Source organism: Cardiocondyla obscurior, linkage group LG12 (genome assembly GCF_019399895.1).
Source record: "Cardiocondyla obscurior isolate alpha-2009 linkage group LG12, Cobs3.1, whole genome shotgun sequence".
NCBI lineage: Eukaryota > Metazoa > Arthropoda > Insecta > Hymenoptera > Formicidae > Cardiocondyla > Cardiocondyla obscurior.
The window spans coordinates 2,796,461-2,808,888 of record NC_091875.1 but is presented as its reverse complement, the minus strand read 5'-3'; the positions used below and the strand labels follow the sequence as shown (position 1 = coordinate 2,808,888).

At 45.8% G+C, this 12,428-nt stretch overlaps 1 long non-coding RNA gene across 1 annotated transcript; it reads left to right on the top strand.

Moving 5' to 3' along the window:
• The first annotated feature begins 1,588 nt into the window (after positions 1-1,588).
• LOC139107154 (uncharacterized) lies at positions 1,589-6,531 on the top strand. Its single transcript, XR_011546473.1, has 3 exons — positions 1,589-2,141; positions 2,237-2,357; positions 5,094-6,531. It is a non-coding gene; the product is annotated as an uncharacterized lncRNA (long non-coding RNA).
• Positions 6,532-12,428: the final 5,897 nt, after the last annotated feature.

The window sequence follows — 12,428 nt, the reverse complement described above, 5'->3', positions numbered from 1 at the left end:
CGAAACGCGGCTGCTTTTCCGGCGACGATTCCGGAGTCGCCCTTGACTACGCTGTACGCACGATTCTAGGCCGCCGTGCGCTTTCGAAATCGCAACGAGCCGCCGCGCGGTCGAAACACGTCCGTTAAATTCTTACGTCACCGTCGCGAGGCGATACCGCGAGTTGGCGTTCGCCGCCCGCGATTGGCAGCTACATCGTGAAGAATTCTTCGAACTAACCCGTCCACGGATGGACGGGTTCCTTCGCCGCGCTCCTTCGCCCCCTCCCTTCCCCCCCCTCGCGCTACAGTTTTCATTTCTCTCTTTCTCTCTCTCTCTCTGTCCTTCCGTCTATCCAGCCGTTCTTTTCTGAGCCTACGAGACTCAGCGCCGGTAGGTTAGGTGCCCCTTTTTGCTTCATTGTACGTTCGTCGGTACGGTTTTTGTGCACATCTTCCCCATTCCCTGCCCCCCCCCTCGGCCCTCGGTCCCCCCCCATCTGCTCCGCTATATCGCCGGTCCGCCGCCTCCACCTACCTCCGGACCGCCCTCTCACCGGCCCACCCTATGCCCGAGCGCTCGCTTTTTCCTATTTTTTAACATTTTCTTTTCTTCAATGCCTTAAAATGCAAAAATAAACGAGACCCGGCCGGCCGGGAAAGGAATTGACCGTCGCGCGGCCGGCCGGGATTTTTGTAGAATTTACGCGACCGCGGCGAAAAAAGAAACTTCTCTCTGAGAATGTCGGCCGCGGTCGGGCCCGTCGAACCAGAGAGAAATTTTCTTTTTGCGCGTACTCCCGAAATTCCGGCCGGCGCGCGCCCGCGGCGGTGCGCGGACAATACGTACGCCGCCGCGGCCCGGAGCCATCGTCTCTGCCCGTTCGCCTCGTCCTCTCTCGCTCGCGCTCGCGCACGCGAGCCACCCGTCTCGCCCTCGCCACGGCGACGACCGTCCCCTTCCCGCGCCCGACCGCGCCCGCCCGCCACTCCACGGCGATCTCCTTGTCGCTCGGCGTCGCCGGCGGCGCAACTATTGACCCAGCCCGAGAACGCCGTCAACACGGCCGGCCGCGCCAACGTCGACGTTCGCGGGACCCGCCGTCGTCTCGGCCGCGCCTCCCCGATCGTCAACGCCGCGATTCTTCCCGTCGACGACGAGCCGCGTCGTCGCGACCACCGATCGCAGGCGAGATGGACGCGGCCCGTCGCCGCGCCGAACCGACCGCCCGGACCAAACCATTCCGGCCGAGCTGCGTCTCGCTCGCACCCCGGGCTCTCTCTCGCGCCCCCGGCGGCCCACCCTCGCTCGCTCTCGCTCCCGCTTCTCGTCGCCGCCGTCGCCGCCGCCGCCGCCGCCACTGCGACTCGCACTCACGTTCACTCCGCGCGCGCGCTCACTTCCCACTCCGCTGGCGCACTCGCGCTTCCCCATACCCTCCGAGCTTGCTCGTTCCCACTCCCCCGGTCGCTTTATTCGTCGTGAAACTTTTTATGTTGTATATATTAAAGGGAACGTATCAACCTCCTTTCCGTTAAAGCGGATGACGCCAAATTAACCCGTGGCGCCACTGTGCCGCGTTTCTCGTTGCCGCGTTTTTACGCGATCGCCATCTCGGAGTGACTCATCGCGGGGGAGGATGATCGGTAAGTCGCGGGGAACTCTCGCTCGAGGTGATCGACGATGGATCAGAACCCGGATTCATCTCGCTATCGTCCTTCCGCGGCGAGACGTATCGAGGTGTCGCGTGGCTCCCGGAAGAGAAACCTTTCCGAGGATGAATTCTCGTTCGCGCGGAAAATACGCTCGCTGACCGAGCCTCGGTCGTCGCGTCGAGGTAAGATCGACGTTCTTTCTTTTTTCCTCTTTTTCTTTTTTTTTTTTCTTTCTCCCTGCCTTCTTCTGCGCCCTTGCGTGGCATATATAAGTAATTATGCCGAAAGCGCGACGCAACCCTCTCGCGCGCGCGACGTTCGACTGGAACGCGGTCGCCTCGTTTTTCAATATTCCTCATATTTTCCTTAACTTCACCAGGGGAAACGAGAACGTCGCTCCTGATAATGCAATCCTGACGATTAGAAGTGGAGATAGGCCCGCATTTGCGAAGAAGGAAAAATCGGAGCCGGCCCGGAAAACCTAACCTAGCTAACCTAACCAGCGCGGTAAATAAAAGATTAAAAAAGAAAAAAGTATTTCTGAAAATGAGGTTAATCCGTTGAAATTAAATTTGATGAAATGTTCTTTTCATTTATTTCAGCTGGAATTTTGCGGTTTATTTAAACACAAAAGCGCGGTATTGGGGACAGGGCGTAGCAATATGGACAATTACCCTATTTAGGGTCGGCTGTTTTAGTTTCTTGATAAGCTCCACCTGACAGGTACCCATTATTCTATAAAACGCAACATTTCTAGAACATTACGCGAATATTATTAACAGCTAGTAGCATTCGTAAAATAAACAGTCCGTGCGTCTTAATTCATTTAGAAAAAGAAAAAAAAAAAAATTGATAAAGAACAGGCATGAGTCTAATTGATAAGTAAATCTTATCGAGACGTTGGAATATTCAACCCCTAGCTCAACATACGCACGATATAATTAATCGTTAATTATATTATCGTAAATTATATTAATCGTTCTTCGAAGAGAAAATTATTTTGCGCGACAAAAAATTAATTCGCATACACCTGCGTCCATCGTGCGCTTGTCCACGTTCGTTATCTTCGAGTCTACCGACTGCAATGAGCGCTAAAAAATCGAATCGCCAGATATACATTTTAATTGCTCCGGAGTTGGCGTTCTTCGGTCTGGCTGGCCAACGTCGGCGGCACCCTTGAGCGAAAGGGTTCACCGAATTTCGCCGAGTCACCTCGATATTCTCGTATCTCTCGCCGCCGTCGCACGGTCGGGACCTTAAGGGCCGGCAGGTGAAAGTACCCCCATCGGGCGTGCGAGGAACTCTCTTTTTTTTTTTTTTTTCTTCTTTTTTTTCCCCCTCGACCGTTCCCGGTCCCTCTATTCCGCTTGGCTCCCCTCTGTAGTCGCGTCCCTCCGCATCGGACCGGACGTCGCTCTTTCTCGCGCGCGCCTCCTCTTTTTTTTTTTTCTTTTTTTTTTCGGGGCGAACGATCGGGAACATGTGGCGCGAAGGTTAGCGAGGCGCATAGCGTCGCGTCGCGTGCGTTTCTCTCCGTTACGTTTACTTTCGTCGTGCTATGCGCCCGCCACCGGCGTAAATACGTTGGAATTTATGACGCCTCGGTAAGATCGTTTGCGCAATTCGACGGGATGACATAATAATACGTTGCGCGCGTAGCTTCGAGCACGTCTCTTCGGAGTTCCATCCGGCCGCGGAGGTGTTGCGAGAAAAGAGAGAAAAATCGACGGTCGCTGACCGATCTTGGTACTCGAGATCCTCCGAATTCCGCCGCGGAACGAGATGCGGCATGTTCGCCGGCAACTGCTGGCCGCTCGCCGATTGGCAACTTGACGCTGAGCGTGCCCGTAATAACGGCCGGTATAAAAAGTAATAATCGAGGGCACGCGCGCGCCCACAATTCGAGGCGCATTCCCTGCGTGCGCTCCGATTATCAACGCACACAACGCGTAGTCCGCCGTGCGATTTCGGGGGCGATAATTCCACCCGAGGTCCGATCGATCCTGGAGCAATAATTCTACCGGGCAACGCGCGAATGGCTTTTAAGTATACGTTCCTCGATTCAAATATACATATGAGATAAACAACAATCGACTGGCAAAAGCGAGCGCGAGGAAAGAGCTTGCACACGGTTGACGAGCTAATTTTGTTGGCCTATCTTCGACCACGTGAAAGTTGAAGAGAGAGACAGATATGTGCGCTATAAAAATTCCTGCGTTAATTAATAGTAATATTTAATCCTGTCTTTATATATCTATTTTTTTTATTTTTTAATGTCTATATTCTTATCTTTTTCCGTCATTGTATGTCACATGTGAGTGTACGTGAAATAGAAATTAAAGAGGGAATTAGATATTACGGTTTAAAACATGCGGTATTAATATTAAGTAACAGTTAAAAAAAAAAAAAAAAAAGAAAAGTTTTTTTAACGGGAAATATTACCGTTTAATTATTTCCCACGTACGTATGTTTCACTTGATTACGTTGTATTTTTAACTCGTAGGTGTACGGCGACGAACGACGTAATTTTTCAGCGACGCATTCGGCACGCGCTGCGCGGTGAATCGTTGCGATGAAATTCGGCTACGCGCGCTTTAATCTTCGTCGCGAACTTTCGATACGTGGCCGGCATCCCTAATTCCGATCGGTCATCCGCCGATGCCGCCGTTGGGGGCGTAAAAATTCTGCCCCGCCGTGCGTTTTTATTTCCTCCCCCTTCCTTCGTCTCTCGCTCTGTTTTTGCTCGTCCTCTCCGCGGGGGTGAATCGCGAGAGTTCGCATTATAAATGGGGAAGTTGGGCGAGAGAACGAGAGAGAGAAAGAAGGGCCGCTGTTTTAACAGCAGTGCAATTCCATTTTCCTCCGCTTCGGGATACAAAACTTTAAAAGACAAGAAAATAGGAAAATTTGAGAGCCCCGGTATCTTCGGAGAGCTGTACGTTCAACAGAGAGCCCCGTCAAATCTGCCTAATTTTAAAACTCCTATCTTTTCCAGAACGAAGGGAGGAGGAAGGGGGAGGGAAATGGAAAATCGCGATCGAAATAATGTTTTAATGAAATACAAAGATATTAAAATAATATTGGATGTGCTCACGGTGTAAAAAGCAGTTGCAGTTTTCAGTTTTAGAGTTTCTTCTGGGCAAATAGAATTACACGGCTAAAAAAAAAAATAATAAAAAATAAAAAAACGCCCGACGTGACTTTGTCCGAAGACATTATCTTACATTATCGCGAATACGTTAATTGTTATCGGGAGATATTCTCGCGGTGCATTACTCCACGTTGCTATCGCCGCCGCTATTATAGTCAGCGTGTGCACGTGTGTTATAGCATTTGTATTTTCTCTTCTAATATCTCATTTTATATTCGGTTTTGCCCTCGAATTTACAAGTTTGATTTTACCGTCATTTTTTGTCGACGATCATGAATTAATAAATCGCATTATTGAATCTATTACAGTCGCGAGCCGGCGAATTTCCCGCTGCGAGTGTATTGCGTAAAGTGAAGAGTGCAATCGACGTATGACACAGGAAAGCTCCTGAATTACTTCCGACTACTGTTGCAGATGTGATTGCGGCGGAAGATGCATCGGTGGACGTCGCGGGATATCGCAAAACGGTGAGTGATAAATGTTAATTATTATCACGATCGGCGTATTTCTTTCAGCTACGTTTTTCATCGCATTGACTTTTTCCCAATGTTATTCTCACAATCCCGCGTATATTAAATTAGAAATTACACAATATTGAATGTACGAGAAATTAATATTCATTATTCGCGTTAAAAATGAAATAATTATTCTTCGTGAAAAAGATTCGCAAGTCTTTAACACTTTCTTATATCTCATATCCACGCGTCTCGCATCCCCGTGCTTCACGTGTACACTTTGCAGCCTACACGCCGCATCTTCATACCTCACATTTCGCATCTGATATTTTTATATTCCACACAAACATATATTGCCTTTTATATTATGCCTTCACGCACGGCCTAATATGTGCACCCGTACACGTACACAGATAGATTTTTATCCGACAAAAAAAGCCCTTATTAATTTCAATCGAATTTGAATACTTCAATATATTAATTATTACTTATAAGAATAAGTAAACGAGCTGACGTACGAATTATCTACGAAAGACCTAAGATTTTTTTTTTTTTCTTTCTTTTTTTTTCAAAATTCTTTTTTCAACTTTTGAACAGGCGGTGTAAAAATTTCGTGCTTCTCGATAGAAATAATTCCGCGACACAGCGATGTAAGTGAGTAACGATATAAAGTTTCTCATCGCCGGTAAATAAATAAATAAATAAATATTATGAGCGAAATTAAAATTTATCGAGCGACCGGCCGCCGAGTGAACACGTTATAAGGTCACTCGGAATTTATTTCGTTGCGTTGCATATTATGCAAGTTGACGTGCAGTTTGATAAAGAGAGCAAGAAAGCAACGGCTATATTTATCATCGGCGCGCAACCGTTGTGCAACCGTTCAGGAATACGCGAGACCTAGAAACGCGCGCGGGGACCGAAACACTTTTTTTTTTATAAATTATTATAATAAGTATTATTTTTTTTTTAGTTGCGTATTCCGAGTGATTTCATTATTAATTTGCCAAAGCGTCTTTTAAAAGAGGGTTCGTGTAATTAATTTTTTTTCGCTAGCGAAACATTTTCGTTATGAAAGAAAAGTACTGTAACGTCATTTATCGCATTGCTCCGAGTGTTTCGGAAACACTTCCCGGCGAATTTTATAAATCTCCCGTGTTCTGGAAAAGTTAAGGACTTGGCTATAAAATAAATAATACGGATAACTTCATCTCGGTTGTATATTGTTTTTCTATTACACGTCTACGCCGCTCTGTATGTAATAAAATGATTGTTGCGATGGGATTGAAAATAGCTTTCAGCTTTTACAAACGACATATAATAATGTTATAAATCCAGTCCTGTGAAAGTTTGATAAACGCCCACCTTAAAACCACGCCGGCGACATCGATATTCCAGGTCGCCATTAACATATTCTTCAATGTTATTATTGTTTTACGCGAAATCGTAGAATGTATTTAATAAATCATCAGAGAAAAGTACGCGAGATCCCGCTCGTTGCGCGCACATCCCAAAATAATCTGTGCGTATGCCGTGACAGAAAGAGAGCCAAAGGGAAAGAGAAACGGAAAGGGTGAACAGGGAAAAAGAGAGATGAATGAAGAGACAGGCAAATAGAGAGAGAGAGAGAGAGGGGGGAGCGGGGAAGAGAGACAGAACCACACAGCGGATCTAAATTCCGTGAATAAATGATATTTCATTAGGGCGAACGAACGAAACCGGGGCTTTGTTGCGAAAACGTCACTGCGCGCTAGCTGGCTGGCTGTCTGTCTGTCTGTCTGTCTGTCGGTCACGCAATGAAAAAAAAAAAGAGCCAGAGAGAGAAAGAGATAGAAATGAAAAAAAAAGGAAAAAAAGGAGCGTACGTTTAACACCGAAACCGATTTTCGCGTTCTCCGCCCGTTCAAAACGGAAGGCCGGCGACCCACGCGCACTGGATTAACTTTAAAAAGTACACAAAACCGCGTCGCGCATTCTTTTTTTTTCTTTGATCTTTAGGAAAGAGAGAGAAAGAGAGAGAAAGAGAAAAAGAGCGTGTACTCGCGCGCGACGCGACTCCATCCCCTTTAAAGCGAGTTTTTATTTTCTCCGCGCTACGCGCTTCCATCCTCTCTGTCTCTCCTCTGCACTTTTCCTCTCCCTGTGATTTGCTTCGGAAAAAAAAAAGGGAAAACGATTATCTCCGTCACGACAAATAATCTCGCCTAATTTCGAAAACCGGGTAGGAAAAAAAAAGGGGAGGTAAAAGGGTTCGCGCATCGACGTCGATAAAGCTTTAATTCTTAAGATACAAGCTCTAAGGTTTTCGAAAAATGCATTCTTTTGGATTTTTGTTTTTGATAAAGAATAAAAATGCTTCAACCAAAAGGAAAAGAGCGCACATTTTTCTTTTTTTTTTTACTCGTCTCTCTTCGCATTTCTTTTCTAACAACAAGTTCATCCTTTTTGTAATGATGATTCGCGAGAAACTGCGCATCGTTGTGGAAAAAAATATTAGTTAAGAGTTGAACAAAGCGCTTGTTCCGTTCCCTCCTCCCGCGCTAATTCCGTAACGCAAAAATTGAAATCTGAAAGCCGCGAAATTACTTCGCGTTACATCGCATTATCCCGGTGGGATACGCGCGAACGAAACACGAACGGAGTCGTGAATTTCGCGTAACTCAAATTATTCGCCTCGCATCCATATACATTAACGCGTATTCGCGTTAGTCTTCTTTAAAGTTAACGTACGAGTCGTTTTTGTTACGAAAATGGCATAAATCAAATTTTGAAGTGCGACGAATTTAAGACCGATACTGGATAACAAAGCTGTGATACAATTATTTCTCTTTTTTTTCTTTTTTTTTTTAATTCCTATAAATGGTACTAAAACACTTACAACAGTTTCGAATTGCATCTTCGGGGTCTTAAAGAAAATGATGTTTGATTTTCATTTTTACATTTCTTTAAAGACGCGAAATAAAAATTATTTGTTAAATGTCCGACTTAAAATTTAAAGAAAAAAAATTTTTTTTTTAAGATTTACAACTATTTTCCAAGTAAAACGAAGGTAAATTTTGTATTTTGAATAAACACGCGGGACAGAATATTTAGCGATTATTTATTTCGTAGCAAGTTAAACATTTCGAGTGGCGAGCGACTGAAGCGTACGCTCTTCATATTTGTTCGGGATGCAGCGTATGCAAGGCCGTCGTGCGTGTTATCATTCACGCGGCGAGATTCGAGCGAACAGGCACAAGCTTCCTCGTGCCATCGCGTTACTTCTAAAAACGCTGATCGCGGCAAATAAAAGACGTCAAACGCGATTATCTCCTACAAATAATCGGCTACTGTCGTTTGCGCGATTAAGATCGCCAAGATAACCACATCTGTACATGAAATAAAATAATTTCTTTTAACTATTCGAATGCATCTTGAATTCGCTAATTTTTATGATTTGTGAGGATTACACAACTTTGCATTTTTTTCTTTTTTTTTTTTTTCTTATTCTTTCATATTGTTTTATCGTGGCGATGCCAATCCAATAACAAAGTGCGCTTCTGTGATTAGCATCACGAGAAATCGTGCAAAGTGCCGTCGTGCGATTATTCTATTCCGATGATTAGTACGCGCGATTGTAATTAATCACACTTTCGCGTGTGTTGCATTGTCAACTGCAAATAAATCGTAAGAGACGATTTAGGCGTTTGGAAAGTGACAGAGCGGTTATAGGATTAAAAAATTAATTTTTGGGAAATATTTGTTACTCGCAAAACTACTTAAAATTATTTTACGCTGAAAAAATTTTTTTTTATTAAAATATTAATTATTCTGAGCTTTGTTGCAATTGGGTTTTTTTTTTTTTCTTTTTGCCTTATAACTTCGACGTTCAATAGTTTTAATCTAGTTATAACTCCGTGACCGCGCGTCGTATCGGTTAAATGGCATATTTTTTTAACTTTAATAACTTTAAAGTAATAGATCCGCAAAATATGTCCTCAGAAAACTTCGATTGAGAACAGTATAGAGATATATTTTCATTTCGTTATAATTTTCTGATTCTGGATATAATTTTAAATTTGATTTATTATTGAAATAATTATTTATAAAAAAAAAGAGGAAAAAAAAAAATTCTGCCAAATAGAAATGCATGTTCACATAGTTTTTCGAATATAACACTTTTACTTTAATTCTTTATACTATTTAAATCTTTCGAAAAAATTAAGATATTCAATAAAGGAATCCGTATTTTAAATCTCCACAATCTATCTGATTTAATTCTACAATCAAAGCTAAGGAAAATATCAATCGATTTCTAACTTTCGAGCATCTCGTCTAATACGATCGATATGAGATTCATGCGTTAACTGCAAACTACTTTAGTTCCTTCTATCGAGTCTTAGAAGTACAACTGCAGGACTATAGATAAATACATAGATTGTTATTCGTAACGTTTTCGTTTGCTGATTCCGCAGTCACGCGGAACGAAGGGGTTGGCAAGCCGGTCTTTCCCTCCCTTGACTCGACAAGGGAATATTCAAACGCGACGTCGCCTCGCAACCCACCCCCGCTGAATTCTCCTGTTTATAATTTAGTCCCACGTCGGTTTCTAGGTGCTCGCAGATCGAAAGAGGGTGGGCTGAGAGAAATGGAATTCGCGAAAAAATTTTACTATTCCGTTTATACAACGTTAATACGTGCGAAAATATGTTCGGCGCGTTGCCTTTCATTGATTTATTTTCACCGAAATTGTTTCCTCTAATAACTGGTATTGCAATAGCATTTAACGGAATTAAATTAATTCACAATATTATGCCGCGGTGGGCAGTCTGGGTACTCCTTTTTTTTTACAATTTTCCCTTATTGTATTTTGAGAGAAAAAGAAAAGAGGTCTTAAGCCTGTGTAATTATTTTATTTTCGCCGGCGAATGCGGCATCGAAAACTCGCGAGCGATAATGACGTCCGCTGTCTCTTCCGTCAATGCTCGGGCTCTACCCGGTGCGAAATCAGCTTAAATCAATAAAACGTGTATTTGTATAAACAGTCATTCCAAAAAATCACCGACTGCACTTCGATTACAATTCGCGGTTTGCTGAGAGCTCGGGATAAACATCGGGAATAATTTGTCTCTTTCGGACCGGGTAAACTTCTCTCGCGACAACACAATCGTCACGCGGCCGACGTCGTATGCACACCTGATCGATCATAGGAAAACATAATTTCATTACGAGCCGGAATATTATTTCCATTAGAGCGTGCGCGCGCTCCTATTTACACGGCCCCGCTCGCTCGCTATAGTATAACAATAACAATGCGGTAGAAGGTGCATACGTGTGCATCTGTGGGTGCCTGCACGTGTGCACGTGTGTGTTTTTGCGCGCGCGAGCTCGCGTCGCGATAATCCAAAATTCAAAGGAAAGAGAGAAATTTATTAGACCGGGATGCAGTCATTTGTGTGCGTTAAATTTTTCAATTTCTAGAAAGTCGTGCTGTTGACAAAACTCTGTGTACTTAGCGCGATCGCGGTGGCAAAAGGAAAAATTCGACGTGCTCGAAACGGGCGATCTTCGCGGTGGCGTATGATTGTCTGCGAAGCCCATGCACGACGGCAATCAATCGACCTCCGGCGAGATCCGTCGAGATTTCCGTGACTTAAACATTTTTTTTTTTTTTTTGGACTCCACGACGTCTTCTTCGCCGGGAATGTAAAAAGGGGATTTACAAGCTCGACTTTCCGAGATTTTTTTCGCGCGGGCTGAGGGCGAGATCGATAAAACTTGTCGCGCGCGAGTGCAGATTGAGGTAGGGCGCCCGACTGTTCTTCCATTTCGAAATTATATTAAAAAAGCCGGCGCCAATTTTATTATGTACTTTCACCCCCAGAAACGAGAGAGAGAAAGAGAGAGATAGATAGAGAAAGAGAGAGAAATAGGGACGCGCAGTGAAATACAAAATAAGATTCTATCTTTTCTCTTCTAACTCGATATGGCGTAAAATTGGAGAACGTCAGTTCTCGCATCACTCGGGCGCATTAGAATATAATAGGCGGGGCTTGCAGCTGTGGGTGAATAATTTTTACGGGGTTAATTAAGTTGCAGGACACCTAGAAACACCCTGTTCCTTCGAGAAGAGATGACAAAAATGATACGTCCTAGCCGATTTTCTCGCCAAGATCCCTCGCCGGCCGGGCGGAAAATGTTCGCCCGGCCGGTATCAAAAATTCGCAAAGGCAAAATCTCGCGAGCGAACGACGCAAATTAACGTCCAGCGAACCACCGGCGGTCTCATTAAGGTAGAGAGCGTGCGAGAGAGACAGAGAGGGAAAGACGGAGAATTCCGTGTCTCTCGTCGGCCGAAATAACCGATCGATTTTGCACGTAATGTAACCCTATATATTATCCTGCGACGGTGCACGAGGGTGCCTTGAGATTTTCAATTGAATGCGTCACAGGACGTCCTTCTGGGCTTGGCGCGCTCGGGCTCTCCCCCGGCCGCGCCGGCCCGCGACCGGAAAACTATTGTCGCGGCGCGCGACCTGCGATATTTTCCATAATTACCAAAAAGTCGCGGCCGCGGCCGATCTCGCCGGCAACGTTGCGCCCTTGTCCGCCTCTACCTTCTCAGAGATAAGTTTTTAATTTTCGAGGCCCCGCCGGGCGGCCAGGTGGGCTGCGGTCGCGGTGCTCGCGGCGCTACTTCCGCCGCCGGTGCGGACAAACATCGTCGCCGGGAAATGTTTCGTCCGGCCGCGGGCGGGCTTCGTCCGCGATTTCGCCCGCGACGCGATCGCGAGCGGACGGACGGACGTCACCGGCGCGTCCGCGTGGCCTCGCGAGGAACCGGATGATCCGCGAATCGGCCGCGAAGACCCGCTCCGCGTCGGCAGGTGCCGGCCGTGACCCGCGCGCAGCGACAACACTTCTCCGACTGGCGCTACGTATGGTATATTAGGATTAAAGTGGATCTCGCGTTGCGCTCCGTTCCCGGAATAAAGGGAATGCCACGATATTAAAGCCCACGAGACAGGGAGAGCTACGGCGGTGTCCCGGCGGGTGCGCGGCGGCCCCGAAATACCTGACGGACCCTTCGTTCCCTATCCGCCTGCCCTATCTACGCGACGACGTTCTCGCTCGTCCACGAGAATCCCTTTCGTCTCGAAGAAAGTCGCGGAGGGCGCGAGCGAGGACGCCCAAGACCCTCGGACAGCG